The sequence below is a fragment of the Lemur catta genome, chromosome 5 (genome assembly GCF_020740605.2).
Source record: "Lemur catta isolate mLemCat1 chromosome 5, mLemCat1.pri, whole genome shotgun sequence".
Classification (NCBI taxonomy): Eukaryota; Metazoa; Chordata; class Mammalia; order Primates; family Lemuridae; genus Lemur; species Lemur catta.
Window position 1 is genome coordinate 93,635,276 of NC_059132.1, and position 23,123 is coordinate 93,658,398.

The following is a 23,123-nucleotide window of genomic DNA, read 5'->3' on the forward strand; positions in this document are numbered from 1 at the left end:
TCTGTTTGAGCTGTCAAAATTATATGGCTTGCAGCCTGAGCAAGAGTAAGACCCCATCTCTACTAAAAATAGGAAGAAATTATATGGACAACTAAAAATATATACAGAAAAAAAAATTAGCTGGGCATGGCAGCACATGCCTGTAGTCCCAGCTACTCAGGAGCCTGAGGCAGGAGGATTGCTTGATCCCAGGAGTTTGAGGTTGCTGTGAGCTAGGCTGATGCCACAGCACTCTAGCCCAGGCAACAGAGTGAGACTCTGTCTCAAAAAAAAAAAATAATAATAATAATCATACGGATTGAAATTCACTCACACCAGAGGACATTTCCCATGCTTGTGAATATGGAGTCAACCTCGAAAATTAATCATCAACATGTTGGTACCATTGACAGACTGCAGCTCTCACACACACACACACACACACACACCCCATTCATCGAGCCCAAGGAGCAAACCAAACAGGGAAAACAGAGGTTGCACAAAGACTGGGCTGACACACTACTGCTGGAAAGCTTTATCCAGTTAAAACAAAGCACAGCATATCAAACTTGCCCGTGTTCAGATGCACTGGTTTTAATAAATATGTCTTATTCTCACAGAACTTCAAGATTTTAATACAGAAACTGCTTAGTTATATATATGATAAAAAGACATTACTCTGACTATAAATGTGTCTGGGGAACTTGAGTATCAAAGGATTAAAGAATAATTTTGTATGTAATGATAATTATGTCAAGCTAAGGACTAATTTGAGTTAATGTTTGTAAACAAGGAACAGCAATTAGCAATTTCAGCAATTAGGAACTGGTTTGTAAAGGATAAGAAGACGGGCATAGCACTTTGTGAAAACCCTGCTTCTGTCTTTAAGGAAGCACACATGCACGCTGAGGTGTGTCTCTGCTAGGCATCGTAAAATGTGTGAACACACAGGAAATGTAAGCACTTGAATTCTTACCAATCATAAGAATTCTTATTATCACTAATAAACAGGGCAAAGTTTTCAAGAGGATGCCTGCACATGGGCATCTACCCAAAGGAAAAAAAGACATTCTAATTAAAAAAGACATCTGCACTAGAATGTTTATAGCAGCACAATTCACAATTGCAAAGATGTGGAAACAACTCAAGTGCCCATCAATACATGAGTGGATTAATAAAACAGTGGTATATGTATATATGGAGCATACTCAGCCACAAAAAACAATGGTGATCTAGCACCTCTTGTATTATCCTGGATAGAGCTGTAGCCCATTCTAACAAATGAAATATCACAAGAATGGAAAAACAAGTACCACATGTACTCACCATCAAATTGGTATTAACTGATCAACACTTAAGTGCACACTCAATAGCAACATTCATTGGGTGCTGGGCAGGTGGGAGGCAGAAGGAGGGAATAGGTATATTCACACTTAATGGGTGTAGTGCGCACCATCTGGGGGATGGACATGCTTGAAGCTCTGACTCGGGGGGCTGGGGGGTCAAAGGCAATATATGTAACCTAAACATTTGTACCCCCATAATATGCTGAAATAAAAAAATAAATAATAATTTTAAAAAGATGCCTAGCATCAGGAACATTCAGGAGTAATGGAAATGAGCTCTATCTTGGCTTTGGAGTTGGTTACATGGGTATATGCCTTTGTCAAAACTCTCAAACTGTTCACTTAAGAGATCTTAAGTACATCTTAAGTACTTATATCTGTACATCTTACTCCATCTAAGGTATATCTCAAAAACCGCAGTAGAAAGCACACAAAATTTGGCATCAGCAGACCTGCTCTATTACTAACTAGTTCTGTGAGCTTCAGCAAGTCATGTAATCTGTTTCCTCCTCTGAAAAACAAGGACATTATGACCAATGATCTCCAAGTTCCCCACCAGCTTTAAGAATCCACCTGACAAATTTTTAAAGTAGCAAAGAATTTGTGGAAATTATTAACCAGACTTAGGACTTTCAAAGTCCTAAAGTTTCAAATTGAAACTTTAAAAGTTTCAATTGCATTAAGTAATACATGAATACATTATCATAATCAAAAGAAATTTAAATGATATAGAAAGGGCAAAGTTTGCCCGGCCCCCTCCCCACAATCCTAGTGGGAACCTGGCTTACCAGCTTGCAGTGTATTCTTCTAGCATTTTTTTCTTGCTGGAGATGCAGTAAGGCTCTGTGGCTAAGCATGAAAATTATGGCGTAATTGTGCCCAGGACCATAACCCAGCAACAGCTTTAGCCAGTGTAGAACCTTGTTAAAGTCATCCAAACTCCCCATGCTTCAGTTCCCCATCTAAAAGCAGCAACAAAAACAGCAACCACTCATGCGGTTGTTGTAAGAACTAGATATGATACACACAAAACACTTAGAACCAAGCCTGGCACCCAGGAAGTATCCGTTATTACCGACAAACTTTTCTCTATTTCAGAATAAAATATCTACACTTACTGCCTCCAATTGAGTTGCAGAATAAGTAGTTTAAACGCGTATTCTAACTCAAGGAAGTCAGTCAAAGTACAACATTAAATACAAATGCACTCAGCAAAACAGATATTTAATTCTTGATCTTGAGCCCAAAGCGTTCTTCCATATCATCTGATACACCTTGTAGATGAGGAAAATCAGCCATCAAAGTTCTGTTATTGACACTCACATTTTTGTTTAATATGGGATGCATTTAAACATGCAAGAGGACTGAAAATAAAATTCAAGAGAGCCGTGGCCAGTCTCGTCTCTGGAGTTCTGTCCCATCACTGAAAATCATCACGTAGTCACGATACCTAGGGACCCGTGGACAGCAGAGAGCATAGCACGTGTACACATGCCTGATGATGGACTGAGCTTCCCTTCTACTCTGAAGGGTGAGGGTCCAATGTGCTTGTTCTAGTATTCATTTAGCATTTACTCTGTAAAAGATTTTCATTTCTTAATGCAGAATCCTTTAATGAAGACAAAAAAAGTCTGCCTGGTTAGATTTGCATTTGTTTATTATTTTCTTGACACAGAAAGACATGGAGACTAAACTTTCAACTGAGAAAGAATAAAGTACATTTTCTTCCACCCAAACTCAATTTTTCACCTTTATACACAGTGATAAGGGCCTGTGCCAAAGGTTTTTGATTCTTTCTACGTGAAAGGGCTGTAACTGGCAGCCACTTAGTCCACAAGTCAACAGCCTTAAATAATGAAAAGTCAAGCACCCTGACTCCTGGTTTGCACAGTTCCCTTCGCTGGGGTGGACCCTGCACTGGCAGGCGATCCGTTTGCTCCCGCGACGACCAGCCCTGCAGAGAGTGCACCCATGCGGTGCCCTGCTGGAGATGAGAGTGACAGGAAGAAAGGGCAGGGAGAACGGCCTGGGTTTGCCCTTTAACCAGACTCCAGCATGTTTCCCTGGCCTTGGAAATGCCATTATCAGCACATCAGCACATTTCCAAGAGCAACGGTTGCCCTCGGGAAGCAGAGTGAACTATGGCCCTTGTGGTGTGATTTAAAGATCCCTCTGCCCCACATTTCCCCACACTCTCCTTTAAAACTGCCTGAAATCCTGGATTTGAAACTTACATATTAAGTTTAACAAGAATTGTCTAAAAATGTAAGTGGCCTTGGGCCAGTTAGGTAATGCAGTAAGTCGTCCATCGGTCATTCCAGCTACGGCCTGAGTTCGTTTCATCCATTCCTTTCTCTCTACCAGCTGGCTGAGATCAGCAGGTCTAGAGGAGAGTTGTTGGGTTATGCTTTCTTGTGGTTATTTTACCTTTTGACTCGGGAGAAGAACTTAAAAGGGAAGGAAGGGTGATTTGGATACATGCTGGGGAAGGTTGGGTAGGGGAGTAGAGAGGGTGGGTGCTGGAGGACGGCAGGGGGCCCTGGGCACTCAGGGAGGGGAGGAGCCTTGCATGTGAGCACAAACCCAAAGTAAGCCCCATTATTTCCCAACTACGGGACCAGCCTACTTCAGGGAATACCATTCCCGATCTGGGCAATGACCTAGAGTTACATAACTCTGCTTATCTTTCAAATTAATGCTGCAGTGATTGACGAGGGAACGATTTTTCAGTAAACAGAATTAAAAACAACCCAGTAACCATAAGAAAAAAGCATGAGGAAAAATTAAACACACGCACCCCTCCCATCATGTAAAAATTATAATTTAGATGAGGAATGAAATTCCCAAGGAACTAAATTCCCAACTTGCAAGTGACATAGAGAAAATAATACCATCTATATTTCTCCCTCTTCACTGAGGCAAAGTAAAGATTGTAGTAGTCTTCTTTTTTCTTTTTTAAATAGAGACAGGATCTTGCTATGTTGCCCAGGCTGGAGTGCAATGGCTACTCACAGGCACAATCTTGGCACACTGCAGCCTTGAACTCCTGGACTCAAGCAATCCTCCCATCTCAGCCTCCCAAGTAGCTGGGATTATAGGCATGGGCCACCATGCCCCGCTGTGGTAGTCTTCTGCATGATGACGTTGGGTAGGGAAGATTATCTTCCCACATTGGCCCTCTGTTCTGTCCTACATTTCATACAGCCATGGCCACCGTGGTATTTGGGGTGGAATAAAAACAAGGGCAACACAACTGTTGGTCTCCCGAGGATGGGACCACTGGCCACCTCTCCTCAAAAGTGCATTAAGCAAAGGTGTGAGCTGGTACCTACGGATTGTGTTAAAAAAAAAAAAAAACTACTATGTTTCAAACTGCCTGGATTATAAAAATCACCCAGTGTGCCTGTTTAACCAAGCCATCCCACAGAATTCTGCTTCAGTAGGTCTGGAAATAGCCTAGGAAATTGTTTTTTTCACCTGCACTTCAGAGTTTTGTAATCAGGCAAATTTTGTAAATACCAAGATAAGAAGTCTACAATTTCAGGAAGGAAACTATGAATAGGAAGTTGTTTCTCGCCTGAGTTTGGGATTATGCATTGCGGCCCTTTTGGGAGGATAAAATAGATTATTACTTCAGGCCCAACCCATTGCCTGTCTTGAGCTGAGAACTTTCCATGATGTCAACAGAACACAGGAATCCAAGATAAAAAGGGAATTGAGCTCTTATGTGTGGAGGCCTATTACTATCCACAAACTCACTAACCTTTTGGAAATATACAATTAAGATCTAATATTTGCAGTTTATTGGGGTAAGGCCATAGCCCCACCACTGCCAAAAACAAGATCCATCTTGAAATTATAATGGTACAGCCAGAGTTCTGACATAATAAACTAAAGCTGGTTAATGCAGCAAGTTAAAATGCGGGTCTACTCAGAGCTAGTTTGAAGTACAATATTCAAATGGAACACAACTTTTCACAAGAACTCCTTTACCATGGAACCATGTTCTGAGCCCCATCCAGCAGCCTCACAGTCCCAGGCCTAAGCCTGAAGGGGAACAGAGGAACATTAAAAGCAGTCATTATATGGAGAGAGAGGATTCTAAGTGAAGTTTTTCTATATTTCCTGTATTGTTATTTTAATAGAGGTGTGATAAATAAGAAATTAGCAGTTGTTAATGCATTACTTGCTATTCACTCATGACTGTTTTGTCAAAAAACAAATGAAAGTATTTCTTAATGACAACTGGGCCAGTTTACTACTTCTCTTCATGAAGACACTGGATTCCATCAACACATTTCTTTCATTTTCAGACCAGAAACAGCGTAAGAGGCATTGAGTCGTATCCCAGTTCAGAAAAAGTACTCTGTATGGTATGAAAACAGAATGAAATATTTGTTGAAATAGCACCGGACACTCTGGAAAACGTAAAATATGCCACAGAAGCCTCTGAGGTACAGGGAAGGGAGAGGTTAAAGCTGACGGGGTGAGGCCAGTGGGCGGGGAATTCACTTGGCACACTTGGCCCTTGGTCTTGGCCACCATCGTCGCTGCCTGAGGCCCAGGCCTGTGCCTCCGGAAAAGGCGCTGTGGTTAGTCCCAGGCACCCTCCCCCAGGACAGCAGGGCTCTGGCAGAAACGCACGGTTGGAACCATCTCATCTGGGCCTCGCAGACCTTTCAGGTTTTGATAGAGGGAGAGGGATAAGCAAGTACCTCACGGTGGGACGGGGAGAATGATCGACCGAGGACACCAGGCTCCTGAAAGGGGAGTGGAAACAACTGGTAGCAAAGAGAGGGGCTGAGACCAGCCCTGGGCAATGACATGATCCGTGTATGATGCAGACATTTACTGGGAGAATCTTGGCTCAGTGAGGGAGATGGCAGGGGGAAGAAAAGAAAAAGGCCCCAGAGAGAATTCATGAGGACTTGCAGCCTCGCTGCCCCATAGCAGTGTGCAGACAGACAGACAGACACACAAACAAGTGCTGCCCAAGGATCCTCCACAAGCCGTTCTCAGGCAGGCTGGGCTGAGCTCAGGCACCCTGCTCTGCACGTCTCATGAGCGTTTCCTTGTTTGACCACAGCTGACTGAAGGACCTGCGCTTCCAGAGGATTTGTTAATGGAGATTAAACTGGGTGCTCTAGTCCAGGCCAACTGGAAAAACTGAACTTGCACATTTCTCCCAAAGTTGAAAAATATGAGGTTTGAAATTCAGACTAAAGTTCAAGATGACTTTTTCTCTCTCTTTTTTTTTTTTTTCACTTGACTTTCCAAAGGATGACAGGGACTCTGACAACTTTTCAGATTAATGTTTTCACTAAAAAGAATAGAATTGGAAACAATTAGAACTCTCTCCTTTCATATTTTGGTTTAGGGTTTGATATTCTCCTTTATGTTGAGGATGATGACTGCTTTTACCCTTACATATAATGAAGAAAAGAACAAAATATGTTTTAATTCTAGAATTTACTATCCCACGAGTCAGTCAAATTTCTCCAAACATTCATCTGCAATACATCCTTCAGTTTCAAATGGAGACTCTCGATATTAAGGGGTTAGGTTGTTCCTTGACATCACAACATCTTAGCCCAAATACCATCTCCCCTGGTTGTACTTCGCTATACAGTCATGTGCCACATCATGACGCTTTGGTCAAGGACAGACTGCACACACTATGGTGGTTCCGTAATATTATTATGGAGCTCAAAAATTCCTATTGCCTAGTGACATCATAGCCATTATAACCTCATAGTACAACACATTACTCACGTGTTTGGGATGAGGCTGGTATAAACAAACTTACTGCAAGCAGCAGAGCCAGCATTTGAACCCCCCTGACCCCATAGCCTCAGCCACCCAGCCTTCCTGCTCCCTACTGGTGTGATCTACTGAATGCTCTGGGATCATCTCCTCCAGGAAGACTTCCTGGCCTGCATCTCCACCCCATCTCCTCTGCTCTGGATCATGTCCTGTCCTGTATGTTCTCACAGCTCTTTATCAGTTGTCTCCCAACAGTGACCTCTATCCCTTGAAGACAAGGTCCATGGCTCATTTATCTTCATAACCCCAGCACCTACCAGGGTGACTGGTAGAGAGTAAGAGTTTATAGGATATTGAAATAAGAGACATCTAGGAAAGCTGTCAGAATTAAACATTTACTATTCTCATGTAGAATCTAGTATATATTTATATTTTCATTTTGTATAATTGGTATTGCATTAATTGTCCTTTTTTACAACACAGTATTGATAGCAGATGAATTGATTCTATTTTCAAGTAATTCTGTTAGAGCTCTTTGGCTGCAGTAGGCAGTTGTAATATTTAAGGCATCAACAGTAGCCAAATGAATGAAAACAAGCAAAATATAAGCCATATATTAAATAAAGGAGAACCAATTGCTAATTGTTGATTTAAGGTGAAGGCCAAAATGTAACCAGCTATAACAAATATTTTGACAGCCCCCATTTTAGTAGTTAGTGCTCCAGCACCTGCCCCCCGCCCCCCCCCGAACTCACTATCATGCGTTGCTCAGGTCCCATGAAGGGAACAGTTCCTGTCATCTCCTCTTTTCCAGATTCCCTGTTAAGCTAGCCTTGCTCCTCCTAAAAGTACTCTTAACCCTTGACTCCAGGAGGCTGCTAGCAAACAGTTATGCACAGCAGAGTCCTCACCAGAAGCACAAAGTTAGGAGCCCAGCTCCTAAGCAGGAGAGAGAACATAATAGTAAATCTTGGCCCTGAACCTACTAGCATTTATCTTGACCAAGTTATTAATACTTCTCCAGGTCTCAGTCTCCTCATATGTAAAATAGAGGGAGAACAGCCCCTACTGCATGGTAGATTTGATAAGATGATGTATGTAAAGCACTTCCCACATTACCTGGCACACAGCAGGTGCTTAACAAATGCCAGCTTCTGCGGTCTAAGGGGACTGGTGAGTGATAGCAGCAATGTCCCACACAACAGAACCAGCCTGTGGGGCAGCTTCGGCACAGGAAGTCAAGATTGGAGAAACCTGATCCTCTAGCCCTGCAATATATGTCAGGGAAATGGGTAGGGTATGACTGCCTGGATGCAAATGATCAGTTTCCAGCTGTGTGACTTTAGGAGAGTTGCTTAACCTCATTGTGCCTCAGTTTCCTCATGTGTAAAATGGTGATAATAATAGTACCTGCCCTATACATTATTGTGAAGATAATACATCCTTACATATATACCTATATATATATATATGAACAGGTCTGGTACATAACTATAAATTAGCTGTTAGTATTATTCCAGGCCACTTTCAGCCTTCATTTTCTACCCAACAGCTCTGTGTTGAAGTAACAAAATGACATTTTCTGTGGTCACTGAAGGAAATTTAAAATATCTTCCTACATTTTTTTCAAATAAGCTTAAAATCCTTTGTACTTGATATTTCTGTTGGATGAAGTTGGAGTCTACCATATCAATAAGCCCCTTTCTGCTTTTAAACTATTTATTATTACTAAATTAAAAAGGCCCTGAGCAGTATGTGACAATGCATGAGAATTTATATTCCTCCTATAAAAGTCTGGTTCTCTTGCTCCTGTGTCAGAGAGAAAGGGGTCTGGCTCAGGCGAACTGTTTTGTCAAGTAAAAATGGCCCAAAAAGTATTTACAATTCTCATTTGGTTATTCTTACAAATGTAAAAATGGTTATGAGGACTTTAAATAAAACTTTCATTACATGCAAAGGAAATGGCACACATCACCCACGAACTATTGCATACTTTCTGAATTAGGTGAAGTAAAGAAGCATCTAAGATAAGGCTGAAACACACCCTTCCCACTGGGGAGCTGCTATCGCTGATTTTAAAAACAAAATGAAACAAAAAACCTGTAATTGAAGCCAATCCTGGGCAAAGTGCGGTCCTTGCAAAAGGCACCTTCTCCACTCCTCCTGCCAATCACCACCACAGGGCTGTACCAAGACATTTCTACACCCTAGTGCTTTCATAGTCACTTGCTATCTCACCCTCCCTCTCTTTCTCTCCAAATACACACAGATAGTCACAGGGATGGTTTGGACAGCTTTTTATATACTGCACATGCAGGGCCCTGCTGCAAATACCTGGATGCCCAGCAACCACCAGCTCTTCCCTCTCACCCTTCCCCAGCACCTGGCAATTTGCAGACACAGAACAAACAGCCCCTCCAAAACACTGCGTGCAAGACAGTCACAATGCCCACTCCACACCCTGCACATTCCAGAATTTAACAAAGTAGTATTTAACAGGCCCCAGAACTCCAAACTACTAAAATTTTTCTGGTAATGCTATCTGGATGCATGCTTGCTGCATTTTAACCTAGATGAGGGAAAATACTTGAAGGATCCTAAATTCTAGCTCCTCTAATGATATATACTGTTTATCATCCAGATTTGCCACGTGTCAGAAAGCCACTGCTCTGGCCGCAGCTCAGCAGCCTGTGTAAAATGAGCCAGGGCACCCAGTCCAGTTGCAGATGGCCACACACAGGACAGCCCTGGAATCACAGTGTCCCAGTAAGGCTCCGTGGGTGGCAAGACAGGCCAGAACAGAGAAACCTGGGACCCTGAGTAGTCAGAGTCCGGGAGCAGAGCTAGTGTTGGAGAAAGTTTCCGAGAGGGGTGACTGGTATTGCAGAATTCACAGAAGGAAAAATGAAAAAGATCTGCGGCCTCAAGCAGCACACCAACCCAGGGAGGGGACCGGCTGAGGCTCAGTCATTAAGGAACATGGCAAAACCACTCACCAGCGAGCACATCAGATCCTTCCAGGAATTAGTGGTAGCCTTGATAGATATAATACAAACAGACATAAATACACATAATTAGGTATGGGAGAAAAACTTTAGTTTTGAAATTATACAATTAGGTATCTAGTCTCAATTTTATGCCTTATAAGCTGTGTGACCTCAGGCAAATCACTTAATCTCTCTCAGGCTATTTCAGCAGCTCTAAATGGAAATGATACTTACCATACGTGTTGCACAATGTTGTGAGGATCTGATGAAAGGACGGATGTGAAAGCAGTTTATAATCCACAGTGCTCAAGAGTGGTCGCAGGGGCTTCGATGCTCCATTGTGGACATACCTGAGGGATGCTTTGGACCTACAAGAGAACAATGGCTCATGACACTGCAACTTTCACCATGGATGGAAGTGGGGAAGCACCTGGACTGGGACAGGATCAGAATCTGTGCAGCTGTTACAAGCCCCCTCTGCATTGCTGTCTACACACACAGATACAATCCCATGCAGTGTTTTGCACATAGCATCCAAATATATTAGTTGATTTTAATTCCTGTATGAGGTCCAAACCCTTCCAGGCCTGAGCATGAAGGACAGAACGACTTTTAAGCAAGGAACTGGCTTAGTTGTCCTTCCTCTTTTCTGCTGGTTCCAGATGTAAGAGTGGGGCCGTGCCACCTCAAACGTGGAGGTGGGGGACAAAGAATGAAGCAGATCATTGGGTCAGGCACAAGTTCTCCTGAGATCCACTGCTCCTGTTAGCTTCTCAACCGCGGCACTTAGCCTCAAATCCCTTAAAATTAGTTACCATCCAGCAATATTATCAACTGAACAATTCAACAAACTGCCTTCACTGATTGGTTTCCTCATTCACCAGACTGAGGGTGGGGCACACCTGGGTGATAACTTTAGGGCCCTTCTAACTTTATTTTCTATAAGCCCATTAATGAAGACTTGGAACAAACTCTGTGCACATTCTGAAATCCACTAGGTACAGCCATTATGGAGAATAGTATGGAGGTTCCTCAAAAAGCTAAAAATAGAATTATCATATGATCCAGCAATCTCACGTCTGGGTATATATCCAACAGAACTGAAATATCAGTAAGTCAAAGAGATATTTGCACTCCTGGCTTCATTGCAACATTACTCACAATAGCCAAGTGAATCAACCTCAGTGTCCATCAACAATTCAATGGATCAAGAAAATGTGGTATATATACACAATGTAGTACATATACACACTGTAATACTATTCAGCCTTAAAAAGGAAATTCCGTCATTTGAGACAAAATGGATGACCTGGAGGACACTATGTTAGGTGAAATAAGCCAGGCATAGAAAGACAAATACTGCATAATCTCACCTATATGTGGAATCTAAAAAAGTTGAACTTGTAGAAGCAGAGAGTTGAATGGTGGTCACCAGAGCCTGGGGGGCGGGGAGGCGTTGGGGAGGCGTTGGTCAAAGGGTGCAAAGTTTCAGTTAGACGGGAAGGATAAGCTTTTGAGAGTTACCGTACTGTATCATTATTATTATTAACCATAGTTAATAATAATGTATTGTATATCTTACAATTGCCAAAAGAATAGACTTTCTTAAGTTTTGGTAAATGTTCTCATTACCAAAAAGTGATAAGTTTGTGAAGTGATGGCTATGTTAATGAGCCTGATATAATCATTCCACAACGTACACATATTAATACAAGGGCTGTCCAGAAATTATCCAGCCATGTAACTGTTCTTGTTATATTAACAACTGCTGGATACTTTCCAGACAGCCCTTGTATATCAAAATATCATATTATTCATAAATATATACAATTATTATTTGTCAATTAAAAATAAAAATTTAAATTAAAAAAAAAACACTAACGTGCAGGCCAGCCTTTTCCCCAGTATCCCCCTCAACTCACATATTATCTGTCTTGGTTCCTTGGTTCTAAGCCATGATTTGTGCAAAATGGCCCCAAATTTAATTTCCACCAAGAGTTTAAATGTTTCTCTTCTCAATAATGGAATAGGCTGTTCATTCTAGAGACTCTATAAAGGACAGCAGTCATTAAGGCCAACAAATTTTATCCTTCTTTCATGGGCCGACAGCAAATGCAAAGAGTGTTTTGCCCAAAGGAGTACCAAGGTAATTTGTGAAGACTTTCACCACATTAAAATACTCTTCAATGTGACCAAAAAGGAGGAAAAATCAAAATTAACTGTGAGAGGCCTCTCTGGCACTATTAAAAAGTAGCCTCAGAGCAGTATTATTATCAGTCCCATTTTATGGAAAAGGGCCCTGCGGCTTCTAACAACGTCCCCCGATTACACAGCTGTAATCAAAGAATCAAACTCATTCTCAAATCCACAACATCCTCATTACCAATTCATCATCACTACCCACAGGTCTTGTATCAAGGGCACACCTTCTCTCTAAACCATCTCAAAAGGCTTAAGGACTCAAAGGCTGAGGATGGCTCAAAAAATAAATAAACAGGTGGTGATTATTCGTATAACCAGGAGAAACAGAAAATTAACATGTAGTGGCTCAGAGCAAAGACATGCAAACACACTTTTATAGTGACAAATGACACCAGGCCAGAAAAAGGCTTTGTTTTAGTCTAGCTGAATGTAATGACAAATCACAAGAAAGAACAGATCCCTCAGAAGGAGACCGGGAGGTAGAAACAAAGGTAAAAGACCTGAGACAAACATTACCCAGGTCCATCGGGCACCGTACACAGGGAGTCTTGGCGGGCTGTCCCAGTCCCTAACAAAGAGAGATGCCTCCAACCTGTCAATGTCAGCAAAGCCAAAAGCCATGAAGGAGAAGACCAATAGATTTGACCACACAAAAATCAAACATTTCTATAAGGTAAAAGATGCCATAACAAAATCAAAAGGCAAATGAACAAAGACAAGGAGAAAATATTTGAACATATGTCAGAAAAAGGGTTACTATTACAACTGTTATAAACATCCCTGCACACTCCCCACATCCTCTGCCAAAAGATCAAGGACAAACAACTGAACAGAAAAAATAGACCGCAAAGGAAATGAACAGAAAAGTCATGAAACAGGAAACATGAACATCCCAGAAACATACAGAAAAATTCTCAAGCTCACCTGTAGTCAGGAAACATGCAAATCAAAACAAAGGTGTACTGTTTTTACTGATCACACTGCCAAGAAAAAAAAGCCTAAAAATATCAGTATCATCCAGGGCTGGTGAGAGTATAAGGAAACAGTACTGTCTCATGTTCCCTGGGGGTATAAAAATGCTACATAATCCTTGGAACATAATTTGGCCATGTTGAATAAAAGTAAGTATGCCCTTTGACCTCATATCCTGCTTTGGAGAATTGCATAATGGGACATTTTATCAATACCATTTCAACATTCATCAATAGGGGAAATGATTGAATAAATTCTGGGCATCTATATGAATATTGTGAAGTTATCAGAAAGAACAAAAGTAGCATTATTTGGGAGACAGTAAAGGGCAGTGGTAGCCATCTGGACTCAGGAGCCAGATTGCCCAAGTTCAAATTGCTGCCCTCACAATCACTAGCTGTGTGATCTTGGGCAAATTAATCACTTCTTAGTTCCTTGTCTACCCAGTGGGGGCAACAGTGCATACCTCGTATGGTAGTTGTAGAGTACGTGAGTGTAAGCATAGGGCCAACACTCTCCAGCAGATGGTAGAACAATGTCCATGGTATTCTGTAGGGAGGTGGAGGGACAGCACAAACTGAATAACACAAATCTATTTATGTAAAAAAAAAATCTATATCTATATGATAACATAGGCAAGGAGAAAATATTTGAACAAATGTCACAAAATATATATATATTTACACTCTGTGTGTGAAAGAGGAAAGGAGAAAGTTTTTTAACTTTTTCTTGCCACACCTGCATGTTCTTTGGCTTGTTACAAACAACATGTATTACTTTAGTTATGTGGAAGGATATCTCAGTAGCTTTTTTTAGAAGTGGGCCAGGTGAGGGTGCCAGCAGGAGTTGGGGGGATATAAAAGCATAATTAAAGATGGCGAGTGAATTTGGAAACCAAGAAGTCTGGTGCTTCTGGAGCACAGAGTGCGTGATGGAGAGAACATGAGGCTGGCGTAGGTAAAGGAAGGGTCATGTGCTCAAGGAAAGGACGGTGGACTTTTAGCCAGACGTTCATGGAAAGTTCTGGGAAAGAAAGGAATGCAAAATAGTGGCTGTACTCTAGTAACCTGAAAGATGAACTCCCTCCCCACCAAAACAAAGACTTTCAGTGGCTCCACTTTACTCTTTGTCAGGCTAAAGTCCAAACCTAAGTCCATGAGCCTTATCTCCAGCCTTCTCACCTCTCCCTGGCACAACCTCCAGCTCTCCACCACAGCCCCACTGCACTACTTGTGCTTCTTGGAAAGCTCTGCTCTCTCTAGTTCCAGACCTTTGCTCAGGCCCACAGCACCCCTTCCCTGGAGCCTAACTAACTCCTCAGCCCTCACCCCAGTCCCCCAAGGCTCGGGTCCCCCTCTAGGTCCTCCCATATCACCATGGAATTAGCCTTAAAAGAATACTTTTGACGTTGATTTATAATTGTTAGATTATTGTAGGCCTCCCCAACTAGACTGAAAATTTTTAAGGACTGGTACTTGATATTATTCCTTATTGACCTTCAGTACCTAGCCCAGAGTACAAAAGATAGTTGGAGATCTATAAATGTTTGTTAAATAAATGAATGTTTTTAAACATAAAAGCCATCTAATTTCCTGTCTTGTAATCCACGCTTCCCAAAAACTTTCTGATTTAATTCACTGTCCTTTGTGTGTCAGCCCATAGGGAGAAAATTTTTGTATCAGTACAAGTCTGGGTCCATGTGACAGTTATATTGCCCACTGAACACTAATAAATTGGCACAGGGATCTTACATGTCAATCTTGTATCTTGGTTAACATAAGGTCTGCCTAGGAGAAAAAAACTTCCATGTGCTGGCAAAAGTAGATTTCTGAGGGCTTACAATGAAGGGCCACAACTCTGACCTCTGGCAAATTGCTAACATAAAGGCCTCCTGAAAGGCCTTTTCTGGGTTTATCAGGACCTTGATTCATTCATTTATTCAGCAAATATTTAATAACTCACACCAAATGCCAACGTTTCTTCTAAGCTTTGAGGATATAGCAGGGAACAAGACAGACAAGCCCTACCACCCTGGAATCACATTCTACTGAAAGTTACCAGAGAGACAGATAATAAACATGCAAAAATAAGAATTTCAGGTAGTGTTAAATGCTATGAAGAAAATTAAGCAAGATAAAGAATGGTTAAAGTTGGGGGAGGGGGCTAAGAACTCTTTAGACATGTGGTCAAGGTAAGGCTTCTCTGAGGAGTGGACATCTGAGCTCAGAGACTTGAATTATGAGAACAAGCTGGCCATGAGAAAATCTGGGGGTAGAGAATTCCAGGCCTAGAGAAGAGCAAATGCAAAATCTCTAAGGTAGGAATGAGCTCGCAGTATTCAAGCAAGGACAGAAAATCAATGTGACTGGAGCATAATGAACAAAGAAGGTGATTTGAAAGGAACCAGAAGGAAGGTATAGAACAGATTACATATGCCATGATAGGCAGTTTGGATTTTAGTCTAATTGCAAGGGAGAGACATTATTGAGGTATAGGCAGAAAAGTGATAGAGTCTGATTTATAATGTTAAGAGGCTGACAGAAGATGAACTCTGAGAAGGTAATAGTGGAAACCTAGAGGCCAGTCAAGAAGCTGTTGTCATGGTTCAAATGAGAGCTACTGATGGCTTGTACTAGGATGGTAGCAGTAGACATGTGATCAGTCAGATTTGTGATAATATCTTGGAGAGGCTACAGGACTTGATGTTAGATTGCATGTTGGAGGAAAGAGAAAAAGAAGAATCCAAGTATGCTCTTTTGGTTCTGCTCATCAGAAATTCCTGCACCCGCATGCTCCTGAAAGTCAGTGTTATACTGGAGAACTTCCATTCAGTAACCATAACAAAGTAAAGCTAGTCAAAATTTCTGTTAGTACATGACTATACTTCAATTATGTGCACCAGTTTATTATAGAGGAACAGTTTGTTTTGCATTAAACTGAAGCTTTTAATTTGTTTTTTTTTTTTTCAATCTAAAAAGCAGCTCACTTTCTAAAGACACAAGTGCTTATATTAGGTTATTAAGAATGAAATGTCTGATTTCCTTAAGTACTAAGTGTGATAGTTGATATCTGTGACATTTCACTTTGACACTTCATGGTTTATTTTTATCGTGAAGGTACATCCTCAGTCTTGCAAACGCATGTTTTGGCTTGTGATTATCTCTCACATTTTTTTAGAGCAATTTTTGTGAAACCATGGATAAGTCAAAAATTCATGTTATTTACAAATATGACTTCTGTCATGGAACCAATGCAGTGCAGACAGGTCAAAATATCAATGAAGTGTTTGGGACGGATGTGGCTAATGAACACACAAACCATCAATGGTTTGAGAAGTTCCATTCTGGTGATTTTAATCTTGAAAATAAGCCACGTGGGTGACCTGAGACCAAGATGGATAATGATGAGCTAAAAGCTGTAGTGGAAGCAAATCCATCTCCATCTCAACCTATGCGTGAATTAGCAACAGGGTTTGACGTTACTATTCCAACAATATTGGATCACTCAAAACAAATTGGCAAGATAAAGAAGCTGGATAGATGGGTTCTGCATGAATTAAACCAGCAGTAGAAGATAAATCGTTTTGAAGCTTGCCTTTCTTTGCTGTCATGACATAAAGGTGAACCATTTCTACACCATGTTGTTAGGTGTGATGAAAAATGGATTCTTTTTCACAATTGCAAGTGCTCAGCACAATGGTTGGATAAAGATGAAGTGCCAAAACATAGTCCAAAACTGAATATTCCTCAAAAAAAGCTAATGGTGTCTGTTGGGTAGTCCAGCATTGGTATTACCCACTACAGCTTCATAAAACCTAGTCAATCAATTACAGCAGATGTCTACTGCAACCAACTGGATGAAATGATGAGGATGCTTGCAATGAAGGAGCTGAGATTGGTCAACAGAGAAAGGTCAATCCTCTTGCAAGACAACACTGGACCACATGTTGCACAAACAACACTGCTCAATCTACAGCAGCTGGACTTGGAAACTCTCTGTCATCCACTGTATTCACCAGACCTTGTACCAACTGACTACCACTTCTTGCAGTCTTTGGACCACCTCTTGCAAGGAAAAATATTCAATTCTCAACAAGCTATGGAAAACACCTTTTGCAATTTCATTGCCACTAGTTTGCCAGGCTTCTTCACTGCTAGCATTAACAAGCCACTATTAAGATGGAAAAACTGTGCTGATAATTTAGGCACATACTTTGATTAATTGTACTGCTTCTTGTATGAGATGTAATAAACTAAATTTTGATTCTAAATCAGACATTTCATATTTAATGACCTAATAAAACAACATAGATTTGTGTCCCTTTAAAAATTACCAGTTCCTTGAAATATTAGAGATCTATAGGTGAAGAGCTTCTAATACAGTAATCACTTCTTCATTTTGCTTAAAATCTTATTTTCTCATATGATGCTCATATTTTATCTCATTGTTTTATGAATGTTAAAACCAAGGCTTAGCAAACTAGGTAACATATAGTACAGGAAGAAACAGAATAGCAAGCCTTATTACTTTCCTTAGAGTCAATCCTTAATGTATTAATTCAACTTCTGTGAAACTCTGGCAATACTATATCTTGGAAAACCAACTGTTTAAAGTGTATAGAGCAATTTTCTTTCTCCTGAACTTAACTCTTCTGATGTTTTGTATATAATACATTGCCGAGTAATAGTACCTTTGAAAATAACATTTTTAAAATAAACTATACGTACTACTATGTACAAATCTATGTAATACACACAAAATATTATTAGAAATAAAAACAGGATTGAACATATCTTCATGGCTAAAAGAACTTAGGAAATCACAGTATGTGTTAATACGCACAGCACTTTAAGGACTGAGAGTGTTGAGGATTTGGGAGTTCCAGTAAAGCACTCTCTGTTTCCTACCAAGTTGTAAACCAACTGAGAAATAGGCAGAAGAGTAGACAGGTGAGAACTGTTGCTCCAACTGCTAGCGCTGATTCTGGGGACTGTGCGGCAACAGTGGGCCTCCCAACACTGAACTGCAGGACCAGGCAGACTACACTGAGTCATTGGCTGGCAGCGCAGGACAACTGTAATCCTCCCCTCTACCCACTCCACAGATCTAACCCTGTAAAATTTGCAGCATAAAGCAGCAGACCAGAAGGCATGATTCCTGAGGGCAGCCTGGCTGCAAGAATAAAACTCGCCAGAGGCTGAAGTTTCTCACCAGTTTCCACCATCAAGTATTTCACTCCATGGGGAAGAGAAAGGGGTGGCCCAAGAGGCCAGGGGTGTTAATAGGACTCCCTGCAACTACATCACATTCCCCACTTAATTTTATTCCCTTAACTTAGCAGCCTCCAAACTGGAGTAAGTCTACCCTGGGACTCCATGAATACTGCCTAAGAACACAGGCATAGATAATTTTAAAGAAATCTACTCCATTTATTCAGCTTTCACCTAGTCTTTCCCAAAATTGAGCTGCCTAAAACGTGACTGAAGTTGAGATGTCACATCAATTCTGTTTTTCCAACTCCCTTTAAAAATCATTCTTTTCCTACTTATGAAAGACAGGCATCTTCTCACCCATTCCAGTTCTTACTATGGCAAATTGCTCTGGTGTGCAAAAAACCTCTAAGACATCCTACAAAGGAACAATTCTAAACACTATATTGATACCAACATTTTATTTAATCAGGGCATGATAAACCTACAGGAGGATTTCCTAGCTTTCCTTATACATATTTCTGCTAAGAAGAAAGCATGGTGCTAGAAATTGGGTATTTTGGTGTGTGTGTGGGTGTTCTGAGTTCAGACATGCTGTGGGTGGATTGGAAGTTATGATAATTTTTGTCTAATACCATTTCCTCTTCCATTTCTGGATGATGCCAAAGAATGTGATTGAGAGAGCAAAGAGAAATATTGAAGTAGGTTGTGTCCTACTTCATCTAGGTAACAAATCCACAAATAAGTTTCATGCTCCATACATCCATCTCAGGATTCAAATATGTAAGGTTTGTCAAAAACGTTCTGGAAATTACGAACCAGCTACAAGGCACACCTGCTCAGTAATGAGAAAGAACTTGATGCCAAATCTCACTCTCCTGTGTCTCAGCTGCACATTCCAAATGATTTCAAGGAAAAAGAGACAAAACATTCCAAATTTCCTTTCCAGTGGATCAATGTTACATGAAAAAAGAGTGTATTTCAGAGGTAAGTTAATGTTTCTTATTTTCTTGACCAATTATTCAGACTTGTAGGAGAAAATGTTTTCATTAATTTTTGCCAAAAGATTATGGAATGCAGTAAATCTATATTCATTTTTACCCAAACATATCTGTTCATTGCTGCTTGCTAACCATTGCTCACCTCATTATTCATTCCTACCATTTATGTAACAGATTTAGATATAGTTTTCTATTATAAATAACGCATGTAACAATCATTTATTTACCTTTTGTAAGCCCTGCACCTAATCATCTGCCAACATGTTTTCCTATTTTGTCATCTAGCAAAATGTTACATTCACCTATAAATGTGTGAATTGGGGAGGGGAGAGCTCCATTCACTTCACTGAGAGATGTATTGTCAATAAAATTTTAGTTCTCTTTATTATTCGTAAAATTTGTAATGTAGGTATGATCAATTATGTAGTACTAATTGTAATGATAATTCAATTCAAAAAAATTTTAGAACCTTATGATCTAGGAAATTTTTAAAATTACAATTTTTTACTGTAGAAAAGAATAATAGAGTAAGCAATAAAATACATTTGAACATAAAATATGTTACAAGAAAATTCTGTGCGACAGTGAAATAAAAATGCAAATTCAAAGAGAAAAAGGAAATAACATCAAATTTCTGTGAAAATGAATGATGGTGTTTAATTTTCATGGGATTTAGATTTCATTTAGTGCATTTTTAAGTGACACAATCCTTTTTATTTTAAAATATTTTTATTAACATTACACTAAAAATTACATCTTTTGCAACTAAATTTAGGACAAAAAAACTTTAAAAATTTTTCAACTTAAAAATTATTTTGGGGGGTATGTTAGCCAAAAAGTGTGAAAACCATTGCCTTAACCCTTTGGGCTTATCTACTGAGATCAGCCTGGGATATGGTTATCCCCTGGGGTGAGAAGTCAGCAGTCAATTATGGTAGTACTGCTCCTATTTTCATGAGACCACTTCTCCAATACTGATTTCACCTCTTTTCTAGGACTTCCTGGGGCCACCAGTAAAGTGTAGATTTTGTCCCCAGAATGCCCTGAATGGGTCAGAACAATATATCAATGAGATCAGCTCCAATGCTATTCTGTACCCAAAACTGTAATTCACAGCCTGTTCTATTGCCATCTCAAATTGTGCCCTCTCACCTTGGCCAATGTTATCAGAATTTCTAAAAGATGATCAAATATTTTAATAACTAAGAGCCAATAAGATGTCCCCAATGTGATTTTTGACCCTCTCTCAGTATAAATTTTCCAGGGAGAAATTAAAAGTTCAGAGATTAAATCACTTTGTTCTTCTAAATTATGGCCCAAAGTAATGAGTACCAACTTCATGTTAAAGTTCAAAATTATTAACGTCCAACATTGAACTCTTACCCTTGTGCGTTAGAGTTCAAACAGGTTTTGTCACTCCCTGGAAGTGAACTTGGCTCCCAAGCCAAAGTTTCCCTTTCCCCACAAAGCCTATCCCATTCAGCTTACCCCAAGCCTCCCTTGGCAGGGGCAGGGCCCTATAAAACTTGTGATATGAAGTAGCAGAGAAGCACACTTCCTGCAGGCAGCATGACTCCCAAGAGAAGGAAGGGAAAGAAGAAGAAAGTGGGCTGCACCTGTGCCAAACTTACACATCAAAAAACTCACTGATAGCACTGGAACAGAGTGGCATGTGTTACATCAGTGGTACCCCACCCCCTCCATATTTCAAGAAACATCTGATGGGTGGGGAAGTGTTTTCCTGTAAAATAATTATAAGAAAGTCTTTTTTATTTAACAAATATTTATTGAATATCATGGTGCAAATTTCTGAGCTAGGTTTACTATTAATAGGAAATTCGTAAGTGAGTCAGAGCTGGATGCTGCCTAACAACTAAATGCTAATATTTGTAACATATTTATATATGTCAATGCCTTGTATTATAGATTTTTGTTCCAGTACCAATTTTTATATTAGTACAGAAAAGCTGATACAAAACCATCCCAAATATCTCAGTAACTTAGAACAGCAGGGATGTATTTCTCATTTATATGACTGTGTGTATTACCTGGGAGCTCTTTTCTACTTTGTCCTGACTCTGAGACCCTGGCTGATGGAAGCCAAAACAATCTGACACTGTTGGTGTAGTGATTAAAGATGGCCACAAATTCTTTGTCACTCTTCCCACAGCCCCTATCAAGAGTTTATTTTCCCCTCCCCTTAAAATTGAGCTGGCCCTGTGACTGCTTTTACCAATAGAATGTGTTATTTCCAGGCCTAAGACTTAGAAAGAACTAGAAGTTTTTGCTTTTGTGCTTTTGAAAGTCCTGAGCCACCATGTAAGAAGTCAGGCTACTCTGCTGGAGAAGCCAAGTGAAGAAGAGAGTCCCTGGAACATGGGGAAGAAGAAAGGCTTAGCCATTCTAGCAACCCAGTTCAGATTTCAAATTATCCCAGCACCTGAAAATACCTGGCTAGAACCACATGAGAAACCCTAAGCAAGATTAGGCAACTGCCCATGAGCCCATTCAACCCACAAAACCATTAGAGGTAATAAAATGGTGACTTTTAAACTATTATACTAAGATTTAGGGTGGTTTGTTATGGAACGATAACTAAAATATTCCATCACTGTGGAAAAAGGAAAGAGAGCATGACAAATGTGCACAAGTTCTTAAAGCTTTTGTTTGGAAATAGCATAGGTCACTTCTAATCACATTTCATTGGCCATGCTTGAGGTCAAACGAGAAATCCAAGTCTACTATGAGTGTGGGAAAAGAAATGGAAATATTTGATGGCTAGAACTAATATTAATATCTCCCAGAGAGAAGTCGGAGATGATAGGTAAATCAGTAAGTAGATGAAGTGTCAGGGGAAAAAAGGTAACAATAGGAAAAAGGAATGTAGATGATACATGCTTATGGATGACCTCTAGAAAATGTAGGGATATAAAGAAGAAAAGGAAGGTAGGAAGGAATAAGAAAAAGAGCATCTACAGGGGCAAAAGAGAAATCTTGGTATCCAAAGAACAGTTGCAATCACAGAATAGTCAAGAAGAACATAAAATAAAAGGCCAAAATGGGTGGTATGAGCAAAGAATCCATGGAAATTTAAAGAAAGAATATTGGTGTGGGCTGATATAGTCACAGGCATTGGGGAGAGGTAGAATTAGAAAAAGAGTCAGAAGGAAACAGAATTTGGATGGTTGGACAGGAGAGAGAAGGGCACTCTCAGTGAAGAAATAGTATGAGTAAAGTCTTGGAGTAGGAATGAACCTAGCAAGTGTGGGGCATGGGACTAGGTATCGTAAGGGCAAACATATCACCGTAACAGAGGGCATCTGAGGGATTGTTTGCCATGTGCAGAAGGAGAAGGCACGGAAGCCATTTAGAGATCTGTTGAGATCCCTGAGGGCAAACTGAGCATTCTGAGTTGTCCTCTTTACATTGCTGAACACTCCCAGAGATTGATATCTGAGCAAAGGACATCAGAATACAAGACTAGTCCCTTCAGGGAGGCATGCAATAAAGAAAGACTAAAAGCAAGTCACCAGGTGGAAAGTTATTACAGTACTCAAAACAGGAGTATTCTATTGGGAGAGAGATTGTTACCTACGGCGGAAAATAGGAAGAACTTCCAATTAGACCAGTTCAGGGGACCTATAATGAGAATAATCTACTTAG

General features: G+C 40.3%; 1 long non-coding RNA gene across 2 annotated transcripts in view; it reads right to left on the reverse strand.

Moving 5' to 3' along the window:
• LOC123638578 overlaps positions 1-23,123 on the reverse strand; it is a 60,072-nt gene that overhangs the window by 34,680 nt on the left and 2,269 nt on the right. The window contains exons 2-3 of one of the 2 annotated variants that reach the window (XR_006735398.1): positions 10,310-10,443; positions 10,085-10,123 (exon numbers count right to left, since the gene is read on the reverse strand). This is a non-coding gene — a long non-coding RNA (uncharacterized LOC123638578). The remainder of the gene's footprint in view (positions 1-10,084; positions 10,124-10,309; positions 10,444-23,123) is intronic. The other variant, XR_006735399.1, reaches the window with a different exon arrangement.